This window comes from Sardina pilchardus, chromosome 1 (assembly GCF_963854185.1).
Source record: "Sardina pilchardus chromosome 1, fSarPil1.1, whole genome shotgun sequence".
Taxonomy (NCBI): domain Eukaryota; kingdom Metazoa; phylum Chordata; class Actinopteri; order Clupeiformes; family Clupeidae; genus Sardina; species Sardina pilchardus.
This window is the reverse complement of record NC_084994.1, coordinates 39057992-39065819: the sequence shown is the minus strand read 5'-3', so window position 1 is coordinate 39065819 and position 7828 is coordinate 39057992.

Sequence of the window (7828 nt, the reverse complement as noted above, 5' to 3'; positions counted from 1 at the left end):
CGACTGCCCGACGGCCGATTATCGGGTTGGTGTGTTCAGGCCTTTAAAGATCATAGGACCAAATCATAGGGAACTTAATTTATTTTGGGTACTTTATTACGATAACTCAACATGCCTTCTTAATGCCTTCTTAAACAGATGCATCCAAGGATGAAACAAATTACCCAAAACCTGCAATATAACAATTTCAACCAATTACATTCTAATTCATGGGTTTCATCAGGTCCCTTTCCACAGGTGTATTAATCAAGCACCATGCCGTCTACATTGATAATCAAGGTGCTTGATTTCATACACCTGTGGAAGGGATGAAACCCATGAATAGCCAGTACCAGAGCCATAGAGGGAGAGAGTCGCCGCCACGCGATCAAAAGTTCCAAAAAGATAAAGAAAGGGGAAACAATCAAAACAAAAAAAGGATCCTAGATCCTTTTAATTAAACCTTTGTCATTTAGAAAAAAGAAATAACGATTTAATCCTTTCTCTCTGCATTCCTTCTTCCTTAAGGATGTTCTCAATCCTATTTTCAGCCTCTCTTTCTTTCCATTGATGCCTGTGTTCTGTGTATTTTTTGCAATTGAATAAAACATGATCAACATCTTCTAGTCTGTTTCCTTGTGTAATTTCGTTCAATTTTTGGGGGGATTATGAAAACTATATATTTTTGGAAACCTTAGAGCATGACGAGTCAGAAAATCTTCCCTCATAGGTGGACCTTTTTTTTTTAATGTATTTATTATTTTGTGTTTTTATTTTGTTTTATATATTTTTTTATACTGTATATCCGCCTTGTATGTGTCAAATACCAGAATGACCTCATCATAGTCCCTGGTTAGAGACATTAGTCTATCATAGAACCACTCACTCAGATCCTTGACTGTGCCTACAGTTAGTGGTGGGCGATACTGTAAAATTTGGAATCGATCCGATACCAAGTACTTATAGGGTCAGTATTGCCGATACCGATACGATACTTTTTACTTATATTAAAAAATATATATATTTTACTTATAGGCTATACAAATATATATTTATATATTGTGTAGGAGAAAACAGTAGCCTATGTCATTATGTATGAATGATCAATTCTTTAGGAAATATTTTTTTTATTAGGCTAATATATTGAAGTAGCCTACACAAAATTATTAGCACTTTATTTATTTATTTATCTCCTCAGCATAGGTCATATTTGGTCATTATTTGACCAGTGAAAATAATAAGAGTTTTTGAACGTTAATGTCACTAATGCTGATTATTCAATGATTCATTTGAATTTGAAAACGTAAAATACTTTCACAGCAAAGATTAGGGTCACTCTATATATGTGATTAATTTAGATTTATTGATCACAGAGTATGTAATTCTGCAGTCTTTGATGAGAGTGTTGTTGATATGGTGAGGTGATTCTGGAGAGGAGAGCAGGAACAGAACAAGATGGGAGAAAAGCAGAACGCTGAATAAACAGGATTTATGACTTCAGAGATTTGTGTTGTCACTGCCACATCACGCTCCTAGGTTCCCGACGAGACGAGACGAGCCGTGACGTTCGAAAACCTTGCGACTGCGATTAAACATGTTGAATGCTCTGCGACGGCTTGCAACTACGTGCAACTTCTAATTCACACCACTGCAACTCGATATGAGTAAAATATTATTAGCCTACTCTTACTATAAACTACCTGGGTATTCTCTGCCTCTTTGAAATGACTATGCCAACTAACTGTGCTGTAAAATAGCTCCACACAGCGCTTCTCTGCCTCTCGGCGTCTCTCATTCAAAGTGCTGCTGCTCCTCTACGTGTGGGGTTAGTGAGTCACGTGACGGCACGACAACGAATCACAGCAGAGCGGCAGGAGGCTCGTTCAAAGATGTGAAAACAGCGTTTGCTCAGGATTGTAGTCGGAGACATGAGCAAAGAATAACGTAGAGGAGACATTTGAATTAAAATATCGATACTATTTCAATTGGATCGATCAATATCAATACCAGCTTGGGCATCGATAGTATCGATTATTTATATCGATCCGCCCACCCCTACCTACAGTTACTGGCTTTGTCAACTTTTGAACAACCACCATGCCATCTACAAGAGCAATTTTGTGAGTGGGAAGAGCATTTTGAATTGAACCATTCAAGTCTTCACATGCAGGTTGTGGTTGCTCCTCATTGTCTTTGTATTCCTTTGCAACATTGTCTAAAAGATGTATCAATTTAGATTTTTCTGAGCATGGAAGTACATCCCCACTGGGGGCAAAGAGAGCTCGTGGTGTTTGAGTGAACTCATAGTTGCCCACAGCCTGCTTTTGGTCAACATGTCTGTTTGATCTAGAGAGGACCAGTAGTCTCCCATACAGATCTTTGGTCTCCCGCAGATCCACTGTTTTGTCTCTAATCTTTACAGAGGATTTTAGGTTTCCTGACATGAACATTTTGTTTTTTCTTTCTTGACAGGTAAGGCTGTTGTCACCGTTCATTCTGTCTTTGACATAGTCCTCATACAATGTCTGTCCATTTTCATCTACACTCAGGATTTGTGATACAAATTCTTGTGGGACATAGGCATGTGTGATCATGTTGTACAACCTGTCACCTTCAGCAGTAATTGGATTGCCATGACTGAGTATGGCAGCCTTTTCTTGTTTATTGCCTGATGGCCTCTATTTATCTCACTAGGTCCAAGTTCAGGATGTTCACTTTTGCTTTTTGTCCCAAATCTTAACTGACTCTTAAGCCCAATTCACACCAAAGATTCCCGACGCGACGAGACTGAGTTGCAGCGGTGTGCATTAGAAGTTGCACATAGTTGCAAGCAGTCGCAGAGCATTAAACACGTTGAGTCGCAGTCACAAGGTTTTAGAACGTCGCGGCTCGTCTCGTCGGGACGCTTTGGTCTGAACCCTACTTTAAACTCGCTTGCCAAGCATGACAATTCAGGTGTTGCTAGGAAAAACCTCCGTCTAGCATTGGCATTCTCGGAGATTCCAATCAGACCACAGTGGACCTTCCTCTCCTTGTTGACATGTTCGCATGCATGGTCTGCACCAACTGACACAAACGGAATGCCACTCTGTGTGACTGAGAGACTTTCATCTTGAAGCTCCTTCCAGGTGTTAGGATGCTTTGCTTCGAGGTCATGCATGTCAGCAATGTATCTTGGCCACAGTCGCTTGTATCTGACTCTGTCAAATGCAAAGAAAAGCTTGCTAAGTCCTTCTGCCGCTTGAAGATGGAGTGCAAGATCAGCAGTGCGAGAAGCTGCCACAAAGAAGAGAATTGCCTCCACTCGATGCAAGTAGTTCATGATGGATCTGAACATTGCATTTTCAGCTTTCTTTGCTTCCCACTCATTTAAGGATTTCACAAATTCAGCATCAGTCAAAGCTCCAAGGAATGTTTTGTTAGCCTGCATTGTGCACTCAACTTTGGTAGATTTGTCCTTCTCAGAGCAAGCCGATTCAACCTGCTCTGTTGCCTGCCAACAAACATTTCTCAATTGTGGGTTCTCCAGGAAGAATTCCTCCAGAACCAATTCATACAGAGCCACATACGAGTAGATATGGGCAGGCAAAGAAAGCTTATAGTGTGTACCAGAGCCATAGATAGAGAGAGTTGCGACACTCTTTGAAGTCGCCGCCGCGCCGTCACGTGGTTCATGTACGTTACAACAGTTCTAGACAGCCCTGGCGCTACCATGTTATTTCTATGGGATAGACAGCAATGATCACGGGAAACATCGAAACAAACCAAACACGAGTTCAATTTGAAGTGCTATAACGTGGGTTAGCATGTTTACATTAGTGCCAATGACATATCGCAAGTTTGCTCTGCAAACATCGTTCTGAAATATAGTCTATTCTGTGGTAGCAGACACTGCCATTTAGCCTACCTCTCGGCATCAGCTCCATTCCTGGTTCCGTGATGTGCCTGTTTGTCGTCATGCATAATAAACTTACATCGTTGAAATGTATGTATTTTGTATCCAATGTTACCGTGGGTATTTGAGATGTTCAGTGTCCTCTCCAGTTATTTTGATGAGATGAAGGTGGCCACCCTAACATAGGCCTACACACCCACAGACTTCACAATTTTAGGAGTAAGCCATGAACATCTAACAAATAATATATGACAACCAGTAACAGGTTATACGTTAAAAGTTAGATCAATGCAGTCAATCTGTTAATTTGTTTATTTTAAGGAATAGCCTAACTATGGCCACCACACAGCCTTAGTGATATTTTCAGATTAAGCCATAAACATATAAAAATACATTAACAAAGAACGATAAATAACAGCCAAAATGTTAAAAGTGTGTATGTTAAAGTTAAGTTTGTTCAACAGTTCGTTCAGGACACCCACTGTTTCGATAACATTGTAACTCAATAAGCCATCATCTGTTTAAAGAAAGCACTTAGAACAGCATAAAAAGGATGACTGATACATTTTGAGTTTTCAATACATTTGTTTATTACATTTTCAATGTGTGGAACAAGTGTGTTTTAACAACATCAAGAACAGGAATACACACAGAAAAGGCGTAAGGGAGATATGGTGAGACTGCAATATAAAAAGGAGGGTTAACACCCATTTATATTTTCAAAGACATTCTGAAAAACATTTCAGATTCCCAAATCTGAACAACCGTACCGTGTGTGAACAACTAAAGACATTAATGTGCAAAGGATGCTGGACTTGCACACCTACAAGAAGGTTAACTGAGGAAGATGTAGCACATTTGGCTGGAGGTGTGACAGGAGGTGTTGGAGATGCTGAGGTTGGAAGGATCCCTTCGTTTGGACCTAAACCATAAAAAATGACCTTCTCTGATAATTTCAGTCAATACTACACACCCGTCTTGTCCTCTGCATCCTTGGTCCTAGGCAAGAACAGGCACAGTGGAAAATGGAGAGAGCAGGTAAAAGTCAGTGTATACTTGGTACAATACATTCACAGATGCCACATCAAGGTATTAGCATAAACAAAAGCAAAAGGCCAGCAAGAGTTTTACATACCCATACACGGCCGACCCCTTCAAGGTTGGTTGGGGGTGCCACACCTTATAACTTTTATAACATCAATGATTCCAAACAATATCTTTCATAGTTATTTTGAGAATAAAAAGCTGACAGGCTATAAGAAATCACTGCACTTTAGCCATTGCATTCATCAACACAAGGAGAGGGTAATCAGTAACTGACGTTGTGAGGAATGCCAGCATGCTGTAGCCTACAGACAACAATGACTGTGCTGACAGCAAATGTAGTGTACTGCTACAGCTGAAGGAATTTAAGAGAGGTACCCTTTACTATCCATTTCAGGAGGCCTTCAATATCATCAGTAAAGTGGAGCAGTTGGTCCGGGCAAGGACGACCGAATCCCTTATGGTGTCAACCAAAGCAGTGGCACTGCTACAGAGCGAGATAGTATACCCACTTAAAAGCATTACCCACTTAAAATATTAACATTTGGGATTTATTATAGTATACAGCTAACTAGACTAGGCTACATCATTGCAAACATTGTTCTTATTCTATGGATGGACCTAATTCTGCCCTTAGAGCATCATTAACCTACACTTTTCAGTTATACATACAAGGTTAAAAAAAAATTAAGAAAATGATTATACTTACAAGGACCACTTAATTGAAGACAATGTCTTGTCACGTCACTTTCAGCATCTGCAAGATAGTCATTGCAATCAAAATTATTCCATCAAATACATCGACCTGCTGTGGTGATATAGACCTCAGAAATGTACATTTAATGTAGAATAATATTGACTGCAACCTGACATCCAACAGCAGTTGAGACAAAAAGACGTACTGCACTGTACACGCGCCCCTATCCCAAGCTCTAATCTCGTGCCACTGTCCCGACTCCCGAGTTGGAAGTAGTAGTGGCACTAGGGCAGGACTGGACATTTGGGCAAGTGACACACGGCAGGAGAGTATAGTACAGTTTTTGCTTCTACAGCTCCCCTGGCCTGAAGTTCATAACTGAAATTTCTGTTGTGAAGAGATGTAGCTGCTACCCGAGTTCATATCATGCTCTCTGACCACAAGTTTAGCTTCAGGTTCACTTCATAGTGCCATGAAACATTCCATCTAGCAAGCTAACAAGCTAGATCAGGCCTAAATGAAATGTCATCCCATTAATTAGTTCCACTGTTCATCTGAAGAACAACTTAATCACAAACTCGTTGATAACGAGCACATCTGATGCCATTGCATGCATTAAGATCACGTTACTGTTCCCCCTTCATTTCGAATGTGCGTGAGCTGACTAGCTAACATTAGCTAACGCCATCAGGTTCAGCAAATAGGATTATAAATGTCATACAAACTCCTTGATAACCCCATATATTATCTAACGTTGCTCTACTACAGTAGCGTAACCAAGTGTGATATGTCTGACATTCCTTATTGACATAGGAACATTACATTTAAGCTAGCCTCCCTCCACGTCTAAGGATAGCTTTGTAGGCTAACGTAACGTTATGCTCTGAAATTTCGGTCATAACTAAGATACAAAAATAACAGTTAAACGAGCAGCACAAACAACTCGAATAACACTACGAGTACATACTGGTACAGTTGATATAGGAAATATATAACAATTTCAAAAAAGGTTGTGCTTTCGTTTACTTACCGCTGACAAAGTTAGGCAGATACCAATGGAAGTGAATGAGGCAAACTCCGCGAATGTCACTGTTAAGAACTGTTGAGCTCTCCATAACGCGGAAGTAGCCTGAAAAAACGTCCGCCATTGTTTCCTATGGAGGTCTATGGGAGTGTCGCCACTCTGTTATATCTACCGCTCTGGTGTGTACACTTGAGGATTTGCCTCGTTGTTGCTGCACCAAAGACATCAGATTCTATCCAGGCATCATCTATACCTGAATTTTAAATAGAAGTCCCAAGAGCTCTCAGAGCAGCCATTGTGGTGTGCAATTCCCCAAGCCTTGGAACAACAGAGTTCTTCAGATCAGGTCTGGAATCCAACAGCTGAACAACTTTCTCGTAGAGGGCCATGTCAAAAGAGATAACAGTTGGATGTTCTGCACCAACTGCCAGGCGAGGAAAAAATTAATGAAGGCGTTTTCTGCCATCGTTTTTATCAAGAACCATTAAGTATTTTTTATAATAAAGTGCTAAAACTATAATCCTCCAATAAGGATGGCAACTATTATATGATTAAATTTCAATGTTAATTTTTAAGGTGGCTTCATCCAATATGTTTGGAAGTTTGTGCAAATTAGGGCCTATTTCAGTACTATTATGCCTCATTTCCATATTTAAACATTACATTTCAGACAACTTGTAATACAAAAAATATTTGTCTCAATGTAAGTGAAAAACTGGGAAAGTTTTGTGGTGAAACATAAAAGTTAAAAATGTTACCCTATCTACCATAATTTTCTCGCCTGAGTACAAGGCATCCATTTGTAAATGAAAATTCCGAGAAACTGGGGACCTGATTTAAATGATATACAGTGAATTTGAATTTGAAGTACCCTTTGGACTATCTAAAAATGCTGTATGACAACTTTTCCTCAAAAATATTTACCTCAGACTTACTTTAATTTCAACTCAGCAAGATATCAGCAAATGTACCTGTATGACCCAATATTAGTCTACTATACACCATCTCTTCCCTTCTGTTGTTACAAAATGTCATTCTTTTCCTCCATACTTGTTCCTGAATTGTGTGATAATGCCTTGTATTGTACTTTACCTTCCATTCATTTTACCATTTCAGTGGAACTTCTCATTTGATTTTAGATTTGGCTTCTCCCTTTCCCATTGAAATATTGATTCCTATATGTTCTTTT